The 19,721-nt window shown below is 39.6% G+C and overlaps 1 protein-coding gene across 7 annotated transcripts in view; it reads right to left on the bottom strand.

The window, feature by feature from the left end:
• Nucleotides 1-19,721, bottom strand: part of EPS8 (EGFR pathway substrate 8, signaling adaptor) — a 133,552-nt gene that overhangs the window by 68,325 nt on the left and 45,506 nt on the right. The window contains exon 1 of one of the 7 annotated variants that reach the window (XM_068659967.1): nucleotides 16,258-16,391. The exons of the other annotated variants lie outside the window; for them this stretch is intronic. The gene's annotated coding sequence lies outside the window, so the exon portion shown is untranslated. Of the gene's footprint in view, nucleotides 1-16,257; nucleotides 16,392-19,721 lie in introns of those variants that run through there. 7 annotated transcript variants of the gene reach the window in all.

Here is a 19,721-nt window from a genome sequence, read left to right as displayed (position 1 = left end):
CACAACCCTGCAGCACCTGCACCCATCAGGTCCTCTTCTACCCTGTCAAAATTGTGATAGAGAAACGTTAATTGAATCACACCTGATAGTGCAAGGCGTTTGCAGGGGCCCTTGGTTTGGATTCTCATACCTGGCTAAAGAAAAGGTGCACAGGGTTTGCAGTGACAGCCTTGAGTCATGCTAATATCAACACTCATTTGGGGAAATACCAAGTGCTTCTGCTCTAGGAATGGGGAAAAAGTGCATGCATTTTTAGGCTCAAATCAGGGCATCTGCAGCCAAATTTCAAATCAAGCCCTGCTGTCCCCATCTTCCTCATTCTGCCTTTTCCCAGTCAAGAACACAAACAGCTCAGTTTGGAAGAATTCCTCAGAATATTCACATGCCTCCATGAAGAACATATGAGAAAATTATCAACTGTGGGGAGGGAGGGTGTCCATTAACATACAGACAGACAAAAACAACAGTGTCCTAACGTCTTCTCCAGCTGCCCAGATCAACTGGTGAGCTCCAGGGGCTCCTTGGCCAGGCTTTGGACTGCTTAGCAGATGGCTGCTCCTCAGCATGCACAGAGCATCCCCTCTCCTGCACGAACACTTTCACGGCAGCTTGAAGCAGAGGCACCAGTTTGCCAGGCACCACTCTCTTCCTCCAGCTTGGTGCAATCTAGAAGCTCAAGCAACACTAAACATCCGTTTTGCTTTTAATCGTTAACAGATGCAGCCATGCAGCTGCAATGCACATGACCAGAGGGCTCTGGTCTGTGACCAGGAAAGGACAAAGTGATCTGGCAGCACTCTGCCAGCGGCATCAATGGCCCTCCTTTCAAACTTCTGGTATACATCACACAGCCTCTTCGTTCTCTGCAGTTAAATCAAACGCACTAAACTCCAGCAGATTTCACTTTCTTTGAGTAGTTACCAAGCAAGTCTTTAAATTGCCCTCTATATATAATAATAAGGATGCTCTAATGAGGGCTTTTTCAGGAGGAGATGAGATGCTTCTGGATGTGCTCATGAAATGGAAGAGCGTACAGTGTAGGGTCATGTACTTTGCACTTCCCTTATGTTAGGCTGTTATTATCTAGCTCTCCTTGTCATGCTCTAGTGCACTCCAAAGCAGGATGATACACATGATGCAGAAAACTAGGCACAAGTGATATACAAACTACTGCCAATCTGACTGCAAATGCTTTTCCAGAGATGATTTTCCAAACTTTCCAAGCTGAGGCAAGGAACGGAATAAATCTCTCATTCCTAACTCACGCTATTGGCCTGAGCACAGGGTGCTTCATTAACCAGAAATGGCTTTCGGACACCCCCTGCTCAGGAGCAGAGGGCTAGGAGGGGTGGAGGAAGAAGCCACAGCTCCAAATTCATGCATTTTCATTCCTCTATAAAAGAGAAAAGATTGCACAGAACTTGAGGAATTTGGGATATATTTCAAGCCACAAGGCAACTGTAAGCAGTAAAATGCGGTTTTGAGTATTTGTATATTATCTAGAGAGAAATGCATTTCTACACTGTATTTTTTAATAATATATTTTGCCTTCTGTCCATATCCCACAAAAATAAACTTAGTTGTGTTGCTCTCCCCAAGCCTACAAAGATGGGAAGAGGAAAAAATCTCACTTCTTCTCTTTTCTTTTTCTTTTTTTTTTTTTTTTAATCCCTGGCTTGGTGTACACAGAAGATAAACACTTGAAAGTTGATTGCTAATATAAGAAATACTTGAAGCCACAGCTCAATATTTCAAATTAAAATAAAAGTAGAAAAAGGAGGTCCATAATGTTACCAAAATTACTGAAAACCCTGTTAGAAGACAAGTTGACATTTCAGAACTTTTTAGAAGTGGGATGCAACAGGTAAAGTCACAACACATTTCTAAGACAGACACTGCCTGGAAACTGAAATAATTTTTCAGTCAGCTACAAGATATGCTAAGATATGAATTAGAAGTGTAAAAAAAGTGTAAAAGAGCTTCATGCGATGCAAAACAGTCTCTCTCCCAATGAAGCTACAGTTTCACTTCTCAACCTCTACCCTCTTTCCAGAGAGGGGAAAGGAGATGAAGGAACCATAGATCAATCAATCAGCTTCCATCGGCCTTTTCTTAACACTGATTTTGAAAAAGATTCCAATTTCATAACAATCAAGGGACTCATACCAGGATGATTCTCAAAGAAAAACATGGCATGAGTAATATTTCTGTGCACAGTAGTGCAGTCAGCTGGATGTTTTTGTCATCTTTACGACTCACTTCCAAATACCTCAGAAAATAATTTATTTCACCACAATATGCTCATTCCCAGGATTAAATCCCACACTGGGTAATTTGAGCATTAATGGTCATGGATAGTTCTGCTCAGAACGCCCAAAATATTAGTCCTGCTTGATTTAAAAACCTAAATCAGGAGAAATGATTGGACTCTTTCAATACTCCAAACTAGCAGAGAAGCTTTAGAAGGGAAATTTACTCTTCTCAGAGACTTTCAATCTTCCACTTCATTCCCTACTCTCAAAAAATTGCACCCTTGTCGCCTTTCCACCCCTTTTCTTTGGATATGAATGACAAGTATTTCAACTTACAATATCAGGTTGGAACGGAACTCAAGATGACCAAACTTCATAGTTTTGACAGATTTTCAGAATAAAAAAATAGGGAGACAGTGAGCTTGAGAGCCTGTTCCTATTCTGAAGTTTAACAATTCTGTATTTGTATCAGCTTATATATATATATATATATATATATATATATTTATTTTTTTAACTGTGTATGGTGGTTATTGTGTTATGTACATTAAAAAAGGTATGCATAGCATTTAATTTTTATTTGTTTTGACTACCGCACAAAAGCACAGTCTCTAGGAAGTGATTTAGACTTTAACCGTTATGAGATTACAACTAGAAACCTCCTGGGTTCAGTGAGGGTTTCACGAGGTAAAGCTTAGTTATTTACAGTTTATTTCATGACAGACTTGATTCCAAGGTCATTTATCACCACGAATGAATATAAGTCACCGGTTGCTATTTTTGTAGTGCAACCACCAGCACCTAGTCAGAGCTGCAAGGTGAGTAGCAGGAGATATCCACCCTTAAACAGCAACAAGGGGTGGACCTTATGAGCTAGAAAAATAACGAGGACAAACATATCTGCTTAGAAAGGGAAGGTACCTTCCAAATCAGAAGGGCTAACATAAGCCGATAGTCTCTTCACTGAATCTTCAAATAGGAGAGGTTATCAGGCACACACCAGCAGTTCTCTGAGCCAGTGTTGACTGAAAGCCCTCCCAGGCAGCAGAAGCTGCTGCTCAAGCCCTGGCTGGGGCAGCCAGGCCACCCCGTGAGACCCCTACCCACTGCACACACTGTGCGCTGGTGTCAGAAAGCCTGCCAACAGCCCACGGACCACACCGACCCTTGTTTGATGCTGGCTGTGGCCAGCTCCACCTGCATGTCTCTCCTCCACCGCGTAGATCCTCTCCCAAAGCACCAGCACAGCAGATGACTTGTGTTGGGGCAAAGGCTTGGGAGATGGGGAGATGTGGGTAGGCTACAGAGGGGTGCGAGCAGCGAGCACGGGCTCCTGCACCCGCACAGGTGTGCGCCAGGGCAGGAACAGGAAAAACACACTCCCCTTGAGCCAAGCACACCCAAAGGTTTCCGAAAACAATAAACCTGGGAGCCGGGGCAGCAATATTAGCTGGCACCTCTGGGTTGTTAGCAACAAAGCAACCCAGAGACCTGGCAGGGATGTTGGCAACTGTTTCTAGCAAAGCAGAGCACAGCTGGAGGGTGCACCCAGCAGTGCAGAACGACCTGCTTCCCACCATCCCCCAGTGACCAGGGAACCTGAAAATGGTGGCCATGCTCCATGGTTTGGAATAGATGTCAACCCACATGCCTCTGGATTTCTGTCTTTATTGCAGCACCCATTACAGCCCTAAAGGTATCTCCCACTCAATGCGGGAACAGACTATTTCTTCCCACTATTATGGTCAGCAAAAAAAGAAGAGAGGAAAAAAATAGAATGAAAAGAGGATAAACAGAACACTGAGAAATGCAACTGCATCACACAAATTAAGGCACAAATCAGGGCAGTATTTGGACTCTTCATGGCATGGCTTGTGTGGACAGCCTGCACCACTGGAGCCAGAACCCTCACAAGAGGATCTAAAAGAAGTCGAAGTGACTCATGAGTTAGAAGAAGGTCACAATTTGGGGGCTTGTAACTGAGTAATACAGACATTAATAATAGAAAGTAAAAGAGCAAATCTTCAGCATCCATCTTCAGAAAATAAAGGTATTTTCAGACAAGATATTAAGTAGCTAAAATGATATCAGAAAGTATAAAACAGGCATTAGCCCCTATGTTGATTTGACTTTCAATTTGGTAGTTCTACTGTTTTAGGTTTGTATTTATTGGTCAAGTTCCAAAAGCAAGTTATTCTTGTTCTACTTCAAGGAAAAAAATACCATGATATGTACTAGTAGCTAATGTACATTGACCACAAAAAAATGTTTGTAGCACTAACATTTTAGGAGAATACATATCATTATAGACAAGCAATGGTGTGCTTACGCCACATGATGATAGTAGCAAAACAAATACCTGGTTGCATGAAGAATCAAAGTTCAGTGATTCACCAACACGAATCAAGTGCAAAATGAATAAACAGAGATGTATCACTACAACAATGTATTACTGTTGAAAGTTTTATTGTGGTGAATAAGTGGGATCGTCGTGTTGATACTGAACTGTTTTTAAATGGGTGTAGAGGAATAAAAATGTGTTATAAGAGATGATTAAAAGCTGCAAATTAGTCCTTTTTTTTTTTTTTTAACCTTGATTTTTCCCCTCATACAGTACTTACATATTCTTAGCAGTAAACATTGTACAGCTTGCTCTCTTTTTAGGAGAGTTAAGAACAAGAATGTTAAACAAAATTAATTCCAAATATACACACAGACCTTTACTTCTAGGATCTATCAGTTACATAGTGGTACATCAATAGCATTTGACTATCAGCCCACAAGTGTCTTAAGCTGCAAAAGAGGCACAGGTTTTTAACTTCTATCTTTTAGCTTGTAAGTCACCTGTTGTTTCCTCCTGACTGCATTACATTCACCAGTTCTTTGACTTGAAGCATCTGCTCCTTAACGGTATTATGCTTTCTGGACTTGTATAAATCACAGAACAATTAGTATTGGGAGTGACCTCTGGAGGTCATCCAGTCCAACTTGCTATTCAAAACAAGGACTTAACTTTGAAGTTAAACTAAGATATGATCTATGAGTTGTATAACACAATCAAAATGACTCCTCAAGCCACAAGATATTCTGCAAGTGATCAACAATTAGTTCCTGACTGCTGACAAAATAAGCTATTCCATCTTGGTCCCACGCTTACATCCTATTACTGATTGGATGAATAGGATCAAGAGCAGAAGTGAAGATCTTCAAAGAGCACAGTTGCCAACCTGTGAATCACACACAGTTCAAGAGCATTTTAAGAAACCTGTTAGGAACAATGGGCTGAGAAGAAAGTGGCAGAGCAAGGACAGAAAGCTGCAGGAGCAGAGGAGGAAGGTGAACAGTGTAGTGGGGGAAGGATCAGGGCCAGAAGTCAGAGCAGCATTTCTCTGGTGGATAGCAGTGTAGCTCAGTTGGCTGACACATGGAGAGGTTCTTGTAAACCCATTTAGTACAGCTTGCATGGTCCCTGGTGACCCAGAGAACCCAGTTCAGGAAGACATCTGTATTTACAAGAGCCTTGCTGCAGCTGTTTATACAACTCCCCTTAACCGAGGCCTCACTATGGGGCTGAGAGGAGGAGAGTGATTGAGTTACCACAAACGCTGTCCTCTGGCATAGAACAGGGAATGAACATTTACTATCTATCACAGGTGATTTTTCAGGCTGTAATTTTCATTATGGATTCAAAATCATTTTAGATTAGTGCAACCCATGTATGTATTTATACGTACATAATTCATATATAATATCTTTATATATATATACACACACACATTTTTAAATAAGCATTGCAGCCCCTCAATATGTCTGGATACGTTTGGTTTTGTCTACATACTGAGGCTACAATAAGAAGCTATGACAAGTGGAACAGGCTGTACATTATTTAATGGTTTGACCATCCTACACCACAGTTTGTCATAGTTCCCTATCCTGTCACTCAGGATAGCATTGAAAGCAAACTGCACTGGAAGGTGTGTCCAACAGACAGGAACAAGTCTTGCTGTTCACATTGTGACCACACTGGCAAATCAAATAACTGTTGTTCCACCAGCAACAGCAACAATGCTCTGAGCAAATCACAGATACTATAGCAAATCACACTGCTTAAAATCCCTAGTGATCATAGTGGTTCACAGCAAACTGAAAACATTCTTCCTTTGACCCTTCCACTCCACAGCACAGCTGAACGACGTTAGTGGTGGGTCATTTCACCAAGGAATTTAAAACACTATTTCAATATTTGATTTTAATAAATCTACATTTTGGAAACAAAACCAACTGTATTAAAAATGTTTAAGTCTTGCAATTTACAAGAAGATGCAGGAGTTTCAAGAACCCTCACTGCAAGTCAAGGAAGCAATAACATAAGCATCTTAAAACTATCAAACTCAAAACCAAATAAAGAAAATGCAAAACAAAGCAATACACAAAGGGTAAGAAGAAGAGGGTGGGGAGAGTTCAAATCTCACATGTGCTCTCACATGTGCTTCACTTTGCAAACTACCATAAATCCTTTCATTCTCTTGCAGATCGCATTTATTGTTTAGTTTGTTTGTATTTTTGCCCTTTCCCAGCCTCTTAGAGTTTCCCCTGTCTTCTGTGAGTAAGCAAAAACTCAACAATTGAGAAGTTGGTTCTAACAGCTTCTTCTTAGTATCCAAGAGTGGTGATTTCCAAACTTCTGGACACTCAGGTCTCTGCTTCTTTCACAGACAAGCCTTTGTATTGATTGTTCTATACTTAAGTAATCTCAAATTCATTTTAAGCAAATAAATTACTGTATGCCACATGCTCTCCAGACTCAGGGTATGTCTCAAAGCCATGGTAAGAAGCTAGGCCAAGAGCCACAGATCATACACTAAATAGCATCAATAAGAAGCTGCCTGCAAGCCCAGCCGTTGGCATGGCTGCAGCAGCATCCCAGGAAGCTCTGCTGAGGGTAAGCAGCATCAGCCCAGCCTGGCTTGGCTCACCAGCTACTCCTGAACCTGCATCACCTCCCTCTGCCCCCACACCTGTCCCCTTGGTTAAAACATTATCTATTCAGTAATTGGTAGTAATTATTCTCTTCACCAATTAATGCTGAATCTCAAAGTTTCTTGCAGCACCCAGACAAGGCATTGCTCTAATATAATTTCCTGTAGCTCCTCTTTTCCTCATAACCCATTGCTTATTTACAACAATGGTTTTATCTTCTCATGCATTTACGAAAACTATTAACATTCTTGCAATTCTGTCCACAGACAAAATATTAAAAATAAAGTTACTACACTTTGCATATACAAAAGATAAATAGAAATAAAATGAAGCATCTGAAAACCCTGTGCTGGTCATGTGCTACACTCTACCTTGATTCACTTCTATACATGGTGACAAGTATTTTATCACAAGCATTTTATCAACAGCTCCAGGGCAGCATACAAATGACTTCACCAAATAGCATGTTTCTTTGAACCTGTTTGTTAGATATTGAAATAACAGAGAGAAAAATATGAAGGAAATAACTTCATAAAATAAAAGCATGTTTGAAGTACTTTTTCTGAATGCTGTTTCTCTGCAAATTGGTTTACACTTCACTTCTTCTGCAAAAATAGCATCTCCAAAATAAATAAATAAATTGCTTTGAGAGTAAAGGCAGCAGTTCTGGTCTGATAAATAACAACATAAAAAAGGCATCTCCGCATTCAGCAGATCTGGCTCCGGTGTGTAGTCAAGAGTGATTGCTGCTGACTAGTGAGATAAATAAGGTCTACTACTTCCATGCCTGTTTGCAATAGGATATTAATGCTATTGTGGCAAAGCAAACTGAACACTGCTGTGTCATATATAAAGCAAAGTTCTTCATTAATTTTCAATTACATATCCAGATGGTCCCTACTGCACCACTCACTAACAGGTAACATGATAAAGCAACGATGTCAGAGTACGCTTTGGTCTGCACAAACTTTATGATGTGAAAACGCTCAGGAAGGGAGATCAGCCTATGAGATTGGCAAATGTTTAATCTAGAGCCAAACAGAAACTCCAGCCCCATAAAGCTACTTTTAAACAATCACTATCGGATTCAAGCACTGCAGCTTTTTCTCATAAAATGCTGCAGATACAAGCAATCTTAAACGGGAAAAATTACAGAAAAAAAAACAAGCACACACGCTAGTACAAAAACATTTAACAAATGTTTTTTCTTGCCAAAGTTTATTATATGTGTAGGTTACACATGTAGTATGTAGAATAAAAAACACACATCTTACATATAAATACCAGCTCATCATCTCAGTCAAGGCTATAGACTAGAAAATCTATTTTACCTTGTAATCCTAACAGAATGAGACTAAATAATATTTTACAAGACTGGTTAGTAAATGATTGAAAAGAAACAGGCCACACAAGTTCTCAGCAACTGGCAAGCTACCACTTTTTTAGAAACTATTATGAACATTAGGAGAGGAAACATATGCTTGGAAGAGAGGTTTTAAAATATTTTGAAGTTTATTTTGACAATACTTAGTATAAATAGCTAGTGGCAGTGCCTGCTCTTTGGAACCTAGACGCTGGAGAGATAAGGGAGCCTCTTAAAGAAGAAACAGATAGCAAAACAGGAAGCCTAGCTTCCACAGCCTCCCAGGACACAGACAAAATACATCACCGTTATTTTCTTACCATTATCTGACCTGAAGTTCCCGAAAGCCAACTATATCTCTTTAATTAAACATAGCATGTACCATACATACATCTAGATGTGCATGTATCTCAGTATCTCAGTAAAAGCCAGTGCTTTTATCTAGTGCCACTCTGCTATTTCCTCAGAAAGTTCACCCAAAAGTAATGACATGAAGCCTGAAATGTCTTATAAAGAAGTCAAGGAGTATTGTAGTCTTTAAGCTAAGAAGCCTCACTGAAATAGGAGTAAACTCTTCAGTAAACACCGTTGTTCATCTTACTGAACAGACAGAGTCCGAGTTAGCAGGCAGTATATCTTAATATATACATATGAATATATTACTAAGAACTCTCCATTTGTACTCACGATACATCAAATCCATTTCATTTCATGACATGAAAAAGTGAATCAAAAAACAGGGCAGAGAACAGAAACAGAACCACTAAAAGTTTCACATTATTATTGGTGTCAGAGCTTTCCATTCCTTCAGTATTTCAAATTTAAGAGGATGGTTGACATCACATAACAAAATATTTACCTTACATTGAAAGTATCTTAAAATGTTGCCAAAGCAGATTAGAGCTTGCTGTCCCTTCTGCTAGATCCTCCGAACAGGTTTTGGCATACAACAAAATAAGCTAAATTAACTTCTCTCAAATTTCTGGCTTTTTATGTCTCAAGCTGCTAAGTATTTTAGCTACATGAAGCTCCTACAAGAATGAGATGCTGTCCATGTTTACTGGGCATGGAAGGCTGTGTCTTAATGGGATGAACACCAGCACAGCCATCACGAGCCCAAGGCAGCCCTGCAGCCTCCATGCCTCAAGGCTCACAGGAGCTGTCTCTTGTCCAGGACTGAATCCTGCCAGCACCTACCTGCAAGCCAAGGTAGCTCTGGTCAGATCTCCACTCCAGGGGTGAGGAGCAAATACTTCTCCCACAGGCTTAACTTCCTGCATTTACATATTACTGTTACTACCTCTTCTTCACCCTGATAATAAAGGCAGCTGTCTGAGCTGCTCTGAGATACGCAACATGAACATGTGTCCCAGGAAAAGTATTAAAGTATTAACAGCAGGTGATAGGACTGCAAGTTTGCAATATGTCTTGATACTACTGCAGGCCTGGGATGTGTCATCTTAGTATGGGAGAAAGTTTGATTTTTGATTGCCTCTCTGTTAATGCGTAGGGATACCACCTGTTCAACATCCACACACATACGTGTAACTCTGAACATATGCACTTCAGAAAGTTACAGTAACTCAAATGTCATCAGATGAATATCATGAAAAATGTTAAAAATAAATGGTTATTTTGGTGAGAAATTACCGTGAAAGCAAGACATATCACTATTCCAAAGCATAAGAGAACTACTATATCTCTCTCAGGGCAGGTAAGGGGTTATCCCTGCCTGCCACATTCCACCTTTCTGAAACTTTTTGTAACTTTTTCCTTTCAAACCTCCTAAATCATGAAGTGTAGCTTCACCCCAGGAGGTAGGCAGTTTCTCTCTGTGCTTTACTTTCTCTCACATGAGACTTTGCAAAGCATGTGTTCTCAGTCAGGAAGCAAGTGTCAGACTGGTTGTGGGAATATGTCCTTGCATATCCCTGACAGCCTAGTGGCAGCATGTGGTTCCCTTTTGTTTCACAAGGAATCACTGTTTTTTTGCCAGTTCTTATGACTCATATGGAAGACAAGAGAAGTAAACCTTCAGAGTGTATCAGTGGATGTTCCCTTAAATTCACAATTAGTTTCCTTGTTTGGGTTTAATGAGCATAACATAAGTAAAGACATTTTCCTACCTGCTAAACGAACCTTATGTATAATTAGCTTTTGTGTTCGTGCATTGCCTGAGTCCCGATCACATATCCATACGGTACAATGAAGAAGTACATTGAAGATATCTCACAAACTGTTCTATTTCCACAGCAGTACATTGAGATGTTTGGTCCAATCCTAAAAGGCACAATGCCTGGCCATCACTATACTAACACAGCTGTGTTGTTGCTTGTAGTGCTGGCTAGGTATCTTAATCTGCATCTTATAAATTGACCACACAGTTGACCCAGCATCTTAACAAGCATTAAGGACATCGTTTCTGCTTCCATAACTCAACTTTACCTACTGGCCTGTATCTTCAGTGCCACCCCACCACCACTATTTTCTGTGGCAAAGGAGAGGATGAACAAGGGAAGAAAATAGGTGAAAATAAGGTGATGAAGGAATGTGTTATATATGTAGCAAGAATCCCTTCAATTCCACCTCTCCGAATTTAAAAGTTGTTCTGCCACCTGCATTTCGTATTTCCAATCAACAGTCATTGATCCAATCAACTGCTTTCTGAAATGATTGTGACTAAAGCTTTACAGGGCTCTGTGTTTGTTTAAACAGAACTTCGGAATATCCTTGCCCTTCACTGCTCAATCCACTTATTCAGAAAGAATTTGGGTGCTTTCCTACCCTTTCCTAGGGAAGTAGAGAAAAAGGAAGTTGCTGAAAAACATGCTTTTTTTGGCCTGAAGTCCTACTAATCCATCCTCATCCAGGAATCACTGCCATGAGCAGTCCCTCAAATGCCTCCTCCAAAGCAGATGCAGCATCCCCACAAGGGAACAGAGAGGATGCACGCCCAGTCTACACAGCTTGCATGCAAACTGAGCAAGAGCCGCTGCTAATGGGCTCAAAAGCTTAAGAGTTTTCAGTCCCCCTGGAAAAACATGCCCTTGGTTGTTTCACATAAGCATTTTCAGTATTGAAACAGGAAAACTGTTCAGCAAAAGCTTTTGAAATTTAACTCATTCTGGCCATATGAGAGGTTTGCAGGAGTGTCTGCTGAGCCTATAAGGACACCCCTGCCCCTGCAGACAGACTGAAAGAGCACTGGTCCTGCATGGGCAGGTTCTTGGTTCAACATATCCACTGGTCTGTTATCATTCTGTATTTCTGTTTAAAAAGTTAAAAAAAAATTGTGTGCCCTAATTCATAATCGGTATGATAGTGCTGGATTTTTCAACCATTTGCTAGTACAAACAGAATTAAAACGTATTTAAGCTCAGCTGCAAACACTGATTTTAGCATACACTAAATTCAGGCAGCAAAATAAATAACAATATTTTTTCTAGATTAATTCTGGTGTTTGGACAGGTGTCTGGGATTTATATGACATGATGGTTACTGAAGTATTCACATCTGGACATTAAAGCTGTCACCAACTTATAATATTTTTCCCTCTCTCTTTATTTAGATAAAACCAAAACCAAAATACTTACTTTCATGTCTCAGATTTATTTCTGTGACTGAGCACAGAAGTGAATAACCTGACTGATTTTTTCTTCCTACTCAAAACACATAAGTGATTAACAGCACACTGTACTTCAGTACAGTGCTGAAAGAAGATCTCTCCTTGTGAAGCAAAGACAGACCTTCCGTTTCTTTTTACAAGGAAAAAAAAAAAAAGAGAGAGAGAGAGATGGAAGAAAAAATGAAGTTCTCCAAGAATAAAGAATTCTTTTACTTGTGTTTCTCCATGCCTCTTTCATCACAACTTAAATTTGCATACCCTGTTTTTTCCTGAGAAGAGAACTGGTGACTGGAAAACCAGTACTGATAAATGGAATGGGAAAAGAAAAAAAGGCATTTAAAACAGAAAAACCATTAAGGTTGAAACCTTATTCATCAGGATTTCTACTCAATCCTACTCCTAGAAAGGCTGCTACAAAAAAGCCAGTTTCCTCATTTTGTCTTTAGCTCCACACTTTCAATTACAAGGTTTTCACTAGCCTGGCTCTTAAATATGAGTGAAGTTGGCAGACTGAAGGACACCAAAGATAAGACTGAAGAGCACTGAAGGCAAGCATCCTGCTTGGCCCTGCTGGAAGTACTGGCTCAAGGGAAAGAGGCAAAGCACCAGACAGTGTGCAAATGCTGAGGGGAACACCAGGTCACTATTGCCCATGGTGGTAATCAAAGAGTTAAAGGACAGCTAATTACCTAAGGGTAACAATTCCCATGCTTGCAGTTCAAGGGTTGCAAAAATACCGTATTTTTCTTGTATACAGTTTCACATCCCATAGTTTTCCTCCTCTGTTCCAATATAAATCAGCTCTGCTAAGTCAGAACATGACCACAGCCTGTCAAAAAGGACTTGTCTCCAAGCTCAATTAGTTACCCATTGTACCCAAATATCTCCCTTACCATTGGTTTTCTTTTTTTATATCAAAATGCAGCTTAAAACTCCAGCCAGTTCTACGCATTTTTAGTATTTTGTATGTTGAGAGTTACTAACTACATGGACTTAGATGCATGCAAGCCACCTAAAAACCTCAGGCAGGAAGAAGTTGCTGAGAAACTGTTGACCCCTTTGACAGAGCAGAATTTTTAAAAACCTAAACAGGAGCAGATGGATGGCAGCACCAGCTTAAATACACTTAAATGCACTGCAACCACTCAGTTTTAGGTGGCTGTTAAACCAATGAATTTCTGCAAAATCCAAGAAGGATAGTGTAAAATAACCTGTGTATTTATTTTGTATTGTGAAGTTAAAATGTTATCTCCCCCCCCACTTTTTAAAAAAAAAAAAAAAAAAAAAAAAAATCAACATAGCACAGGGGGATTACTTACTTTGGAATTTAAATAAACAAATTCTTAATACAGACCTTTTAATAAAACAAGTAGTAACAGAAGCTAGATAACTGCGAAGACATTAAGATGCTAAAACATTTATTCTGGTGAATCCTGGTACTTTGTGGGTTCTGGTTCTAAGAGTGCTTTTGTAATCCTTATAAACAGAACTGCTTTGAAACAAAAATGCCCATAAATGAAGAAATAAAATACAGACTGGCATCCCTACCGTACACCTACTTCAAAGCATCTCTAAGAGCAGACTGTTCACCTCAAGACTTGTAGCTGCTATTACACATAGCTTTTCTTTCTCAGTGTTTTGCAATTAAAAAAAAATAAAAGATTAATTATTAAATCTAGCTTTTGCTACTTCATCCTTTTTAATCATTCACTGAAAGTAATTCAAGCTTCATTAGTTTGAAGCAAGTATTCTTCAATGCCACACACCAATATAAATCTCAGAACATCCATCACAGTAATGAGAAGAAAAAAATCAGGATTCAGAAAGAGAAACTTGAAAAAAAAAAGTTGTATTTTTTCACAAGTTCAGGTGCACAGTTACAATAAAGTGTCCACAACTTAGTTTTTGAAGTACAAACCAAGCTTTATTAGTGCAGAGAAAATTACACACTGTAAAATTAACCAAAAGGTAGCTTTTTTTTTTTTTTCTATATAAAGCAAAATAATTAAAAACAGCACTGGAAAAAGTAACTTTGTTTCAGTTGAATCTGCTGAACTCAATAGTACTCTACCTCTTCCTTTAGTTCTCTACTAAAGGAAATTATATAATATTTTAAAAACATAGACAATTTGATGTTTTCTTTTTCAGGAAAGGAGAAGGGGACACATAGGAAATTGAGAGACAGAATAAATCCAAAGGCAGGAAAGCAATTAGTGGTGCATCTGAAGTAGTCATCACCACTCATGAGGTTGCAGTCAACTGCACACAAGTAGTTCTCTGAATTCAACATTCATTTCAATACATTGAAAAAAATAAAATCCTCTCAAACACATCAACTAGGGTTGTTTGCAAATTAATACATTTATTGATTTTTAAATATTCATAGTTATTTAAGCTATTTAATACAGATATTGTAAAATAAATTACTGAAGCATAAAAACAAAAATACTGAATTGTGTATAACAGAACTAGAAGTACTAATATCAGGGGGAAGGGATCAAGCACAGTACTTCCCTAATTTATTTATTATTTTCTTTTTTTTACAATTCAAACTTATAAAATGTCCTTTAAATGGCTATGTAAAATCTCCAGAAGACATGCCATTCTAGAGCAATATTTATTATTATTTTTTTTAATATCATATGAACTATTGAAAAACAACATATCACGAAGAGCAGACAGTAAAACAAATGGGGATTTTTCAACTTTCTCTTCTGTCATTTGAATCAGGATTTGAGTACACATAATTCATGCACAAAGCCACTTCTGCTGCATCACAACGTTCATTATTGGGGCTGGCTTAACACTGGAGGCAAAAATGTTGCAGCTGCTTTAGCAAGAACTTGGACTGTAGACCAAGCAGTCTGTATTTAGTATCATTAGTATTCACAAAGTTATTTCTTAGCAATTTAGTCAAACATAGAATATGTGGTCAAACCACTCCTTAATTAGATGACTAATTCCAATGGCCAAACAATAATATCCAGCAGCGCACTTACATCTGAAGACCAGAAAGCCTGCTCTCACAAATGAACTGAGAAGCCAAAATGATCAAAATGTACTTGGAAAAAATAAAAAGTAATAAATCTAGCATAACTACTTTAAAAGGGCTAAAGTCATAACAGTACAAGAGTGACACAGCTCAGCTGGCTCCATTAATTTCTTGCAGGTTGATTCCAGATGGCGAAGGGTTTCTATCCTGCTCACCACCTCTGCCTCCTAGAGAAAAGGGAGCACATACCTGGGAGCATCTCTCTGTCCGCCTGCCACCCACGCACCCCTGACTTCTGAGGGACCAGCCTGGCTCTTGGACCAGGCTCCTGCTGTTTTCACTGACAGCAGGACCTGAGCTGGCGACAGCACAGGTGTGGCCCCACGCTCACATTGGTGAGTCACTGCTGTGTGACGGCTGCCACCGAGCACCACAGCAGCCTCAGAACCCAAACCTCTTCCTACAGTTAACAAGAAGGAGCTGCCCAGTCACCACGCGTAACCAAATGCTTCTCCTAAGTTGAGCACAATTTTCTCTGATCCTGTAGCAATGTTCTTGCTGTCTTCTTTGGCAATTCAGTGGCATGAGAAGTCAATGGTTGGCAGCTTTATCAAATTAACTCCAGTGTTTCCTCCACTGCAAACAGTGAGGGTACAGTACACGAAACAGCACTCAAAGTTCAGTTCCAAAGGAAAACTTTAAAAACAAACAAAAACCACTATAATATTCAGCTTTCTCAGGGTGAAAATGACCAAGCCAAACATGGCATGACTACAGCTAGGTGGACGCAGACATAATCCTGTCTCTACAGTGCACAAAATGAGTACAAAGTGTTTCTATAAATACTGGAAAGAGTTTCTATTATTGTATTACAGCAAAATACAGACTGAACAAGGTGTCATAAGTTAGCTTGGACTTAGACCTTTTGTATTGCTCAAGAATGCATTGATAAGCACTTCAACCATTTCCAGTTAGAGAAATAAAAAAAAAAAAAAAGCTTACCAGAGAAACAAAAGTGACAACAGTACCTTAAGAGCAAACATACCTGGATCCACTGAACTCTATTTCCTGCTCTGGGACAAGGAGCCCCTTCCTTGTCACTATGGGATGGGCAGCTGTTTTCTTCCTACTTTTGAGTCCCTGATCTTCCTAAATGAGGTAGCTGGGAGCCAGCACGGGCGAGCTGCCAGCCTGCAACAATCAGCTGAGCCCTGACTCACCGCCAATCCCTGCCCCGCTGCCAGAAGCATCCGGTCCTCAGCACCAGATTTAGGAAGCCCGGATAGGTACAAAGCTGTTTGCCTTGCAGGCATTGCAAGGTTTCAGATGACAGCATGAGAGAAATAAGCGTTTTGTTTGTTTGTTTCACTCAGCTCAAATTAAAAATGCAGACAGCAGGTGACAAAGGGTGTTGGCTGAGTACTGCCGTAGGGATGGGTGAAAAGCAGCAGGGGAAAGTCAACAAGACCTGTAATTAAACCACAAAGAAATTCTTGGTCTCAACGTCATCTTAGTCACTGCCATGGACACAGCAAAATGAAAATGAGCACACAGCTCACTAAGCTACTGTCCAGATTGGTCATAAATATTTATCAAGATCCACTGGAAAGGAAGGGAAAAGAGAAAAATACCTGAGGTCTTGTGTTGAGAGACCAGATGCTGCGTCAAGCACAGAACACCTATACCCCTCACACTCTACCTGCACTCTTTGTTCTGGGGAGAGGACAGGTGTTTTAAGGTACCTTTTCCCCCTTCCTTTCTCTACGGGAGACATGAAGCTGGCCATGACCTCGCGGTGTATATCCCAATTCCTTAATGGAGGATTTGTGTGCTGCAGCGAGCACAGTAACACCCACATAAAAGAATGAATGAGGGACAGCAACTGTGCAGAGTCACTGTAGGGACAGGGCCTGGACGGTGTCTCACGCTCATCCAAACCCACGCTATGATTCTTCCCAAAGGGTCTATCTTCTTTCCTTCCCCAGTTCCAGGAAGCCTGTGGCCTACGGCCCCATACACCCTCTTAAAAAGAGCTCCTCTCCCCTTGTAAATTCATGGCTATCTTCAGTGCCCATTGACGGACTTAAATCCTAAATAAAGATTACAGCTGAAACCAGTGACTTCACTAAGCCAACACAAAAATATTTGAATGATCTGTTAGGCTAGATAAAAATCCCTCAGAGAAAAGACTCTGCACCTTCCTACTTCCCTGTCAGTACCACAGATGCTTAACTTGCTCCCAGCTGAAACAAAGGTCAAGTGTCAGATGGGCCACGGACACAGCTGAACAAGAGTTCAGGCATCACTTCAAGTCTTCCAGACCAAAGGCAACACCACTCAGTTCCACCTTAGAGATGTCCCAGTTCCACTTGTACACATCACCCCTATGAAAGGGTATCCTCACTGCTATTAAAAAAAAAAAAAAAAAGCTTTATCTTAACAAGGATGTCTTATTCCTCCCTCCTCAGCACTGGATTCGCTATGGACCCTCACTAATTCATACCTGTCTCATTTTCCCAGCCTGTAAAAAAAGCAGGAACATTCCTGCTTGTTCTCACCACAGGCTGACATTAGAGCTCCTCTGCCAATGGTTAAAACGATTTGGGGTAAAATTCAGTATGGAAACATCCTTTTAGTTTAGTGCAGCATTCAAAACAAGTAGTTCTTCATCATTCAAAAACAAATTCAGCTTGATTACAAATGATATAAGCACTACTAAAAACACTATATACAGGTCAGAAGTTCTCTCCTTCAATGCAAAACTCAAAAAAATTATCTACTGTAAGATCTCCTTGGAAGTCTACACACTGCCACCACATACTACACCACACACACTACAGACTGACTTTTACTATACACTGAAAGATGTTAGAAGCAATGTTCTTCATTACTTTTTCACCAAAAAAAAAAAAAAAAATCCGAATACCTATAAAGGAAATCCTTAGGATTGAGGTTGTATACTCATAGCTCACATTTTCATTATCTGAAAGGAAACAGATTCTGAAGTTCTACAAAATAAAACCAATGTTAATGTTTTAAGTTCCCCCAAAGTCATCTTTTACAAGACACTTCATTTCCAATAGGTTATAAATGGTCAAAGGGCTAACAGTCTGATATTTATCAATAATGTATGACACGTAGTCATTTTTTGTAACATACTTTGACTAACGATAATTGATACCAAAATAGCAAATAATACATTCTTTCATAGCTAATGATACATTCTTTCAGAGCTCCACCTCAAATAAAAATATTTTAAACACACAGTCAGGTATTACTGACACTCAAGATGCTGCTTGACTTCTTCCCTAAATGACAAATAACTTTGCATGGCAGCAAAGAGGTGTCGTCTTCTTATGAGTTAGGTATTGCGTGAAGTTCCTCACTGAGTTTTCCAAGGGCGTTAACCAAGAATTCCTTCACTTAATAAGTAAACGTTTACCTTGTTTCTATTCATTGCATTATAATCTTACAAGGATGAATGTCACTGTAAAAGGGGAGAAGAAAATCAAAGCTCGGCTGCTCACAGTAGCAGTGTTAGTTTAACTCAAGGAATCATGAATTTAGTATTAACAAAACATGAAATCACTGCATATTTCAATGTAAAGAACTTAGTTTACAAAGCAAATATAAAATATAAAGAGGTCTTTTCAAAACCTCTAAGGCTGAGGTCAATTTTATTATGTTGTGATATCACAAATTACAAGGACTTCTAAAAGGCAAACCCAAATCCTTTTTTTTTTAAAAAAAAAAAAAAAAAAAAAAAAGAGTGCAACTCCTAAAAATAAAGAAACCCCTCCCTCCACAAAAAAATGGTAGTTTAAATTTTCAAAAAATGGTAGTTTAAATTTTCAAAGCAGAACAGAATGCGGAATTCCTTGTGAAATGAATACAATGTACAGGACTACTTTGTCTAGACTGCTTTGAAAAATCCCAGTGCACACATGTAGGAAACCTCTCGATAATGTAAACCAAGCACATGAAATCACTAACATGTACTGTGCTGGCATCCCTTAGCATTTCAACAGCATCTATTAAACACCTACCAAACTCATCAAAGGGATTTTCTAAAGAGATTTTTTGTAAGCACCAGGGGCATAAGCTTCCTATGTACACCACAAAGTTCATCTCGCAATTTCTATCAACAGCACACCGTCACGCTGTTATGTAAACAGCGAACATGGCATTTAACACCCACGTATGGAGCAATTTGGAGCACCAAGTGACAGGTTGTGCATGTCCTGGAAGTAACAGGAAGACAGGACACGTGCACTCAAAACCGAGTTATGCCCGGCCACCCAGGTTCTAGGTACAAAGGCAGTAGGCTAAAGGGCTGGTTAAAAGAGGCTTGTGAACTGCTGACCTCACCTGAGAAATTTTGAGGAAAATCCCAGAGCAGACAGTAGATGTTCAAACCAAAGGTGAAGTGTCAGAACAGCAACAGATTTCAAGAACTCCTCCCACTTGCAATAACCCCAATCAAACCCCATCTTCAAAATAAATTATAAA

Source organism: Anas acuta, chromosome 1 (genome assembly GCF_963932015.1).
Source record: "Anas acuta chromosome 1, bAnaAcu1.1, whole genome shotgun sequence".
Lineage (NCBI taxonomy): Eukaryota > Metazoa > Chordata > Aves > Anseriformes > Anatidae > Anas > Anas acuta.
This window is presented reverse-complemented; position numbering and strand designations above follow the sequence as displayed.